The sequence below is a fragment of the Galeopterus variegatus genome, unplaced genomic scaffold (assembly GCF_000696425.1).
Source record: "Galeopterus variegatus unplaced genomic scaffold, G_variegatus-3.0.2 Scaffold3699, whole genome shotgun sequence".
Taxonomy (NCBI): domain Eukaryota; kingdom Metazoa; phylum Chordata; class Mammalia; order Dermoptera; family Cynocephalidae; genus Galeopterus; species Galeopterus variegatus.
Window position 1 is genome coordinate 175,281 of NW_007729810.1, and position 1,215 is coordinate 176,495.

Below are 1,215 nucleotides of genomic sequence, written 5' to 3' on the forward strand. Positions count from 1 at the left end.
ATGTGTCTGTTGGCCATTCGTATATCTTCCTTTGAGAAATGCCTATTCAGCTCCTCTGCCCGGAACAGGCATTTGGTACTTGTTTTTAAAGATCTGTCTGTCCTCTCACATCATATGCAAAGCGATGGCATGGCCCTGGAGCCTGTGCAGTTTAAAAACAAAGCCGCCACACAGACGCGGGGTCTGAGGGGAACATCTGGGGTGGCAACAAGCCTCCCTCTCATGTCGCCCGTGTCCTGTGGAGAGAATGGAGCACAGAGCTTTTATGAGCTCACACCCTGAGAGCAGGGGGGAGTGGGAGAGGCCGGGAGGGGCACAGCTGTGAGCTGTCCTGACGCCTGCCCGTTTGTGAGGGGGTCATCTGCTCGTGGGAAGTTGCGAGGCAGAATTCCTGAGGCCTGCCCTGAACTCTCAGGGTCGTTTTGGGGGACGCAGCATCGCTCATGTGCACCGTGACTGAGGACAGTGTGAGCGTAGGACAGCTTCCGGGAGGAAGGGCAGTTCTGAGTGCACAGATGCTGCCTCTGGTGTGCTGGGGTTTGTCGGAGGACCGTGACAGCTTGGGACCCCACGTGTGTAGCCCGGCTGTACCCCTTAGCAGAAGGTGCTCAGAGAGCAGACTCGTGCATAGCAGCACGCACACGCACATTTCATCACAGTGCTTATGGCCGCGTCGAGAATCTGGAGACAGACAGCGCATCCTTTTATAACGTTTTAAGTCAAAAAAACAAACAAATTAAACGGGTTTGCGCTGCCAAGACCCGTTTCTGCTGCTGGAAGCCAGTGCTGTGTGTGGGGCGGCTCGCTGACACTGCAGGTATTGCAATCACTGTAAACGTTCCTGCGTCCCAGCGATGGGCCGGGCCTCCCCACCAGACGGACCTCCCCCCAGTCTGCCTCTCCTGCTGGGCTTAATTGAACGTCCTGATGCGCAGGAAAAGGGTTAACGGCATAACTCGATGGCACAGTATCTTGGATTACAGACAGCCAGCCAGCACAGGCCGGCAGCCTGGTAACGAGGCCGCAGCGTGGGAACAGGCGGGGCAGACAATGACGGGGTTGACAACATGCTCAGGGAGGCCACCTTTGGGAGAAACCACATCTCACAGCGTGCTGGGGGACGTGAGGAATAGTGGCAGATGCTGCAGGACCACAAGCAACAGATGCCTTCTGGCCGGGCCGCCAGTCACCCGATCGCAGGCCCCGGGCAGGCAG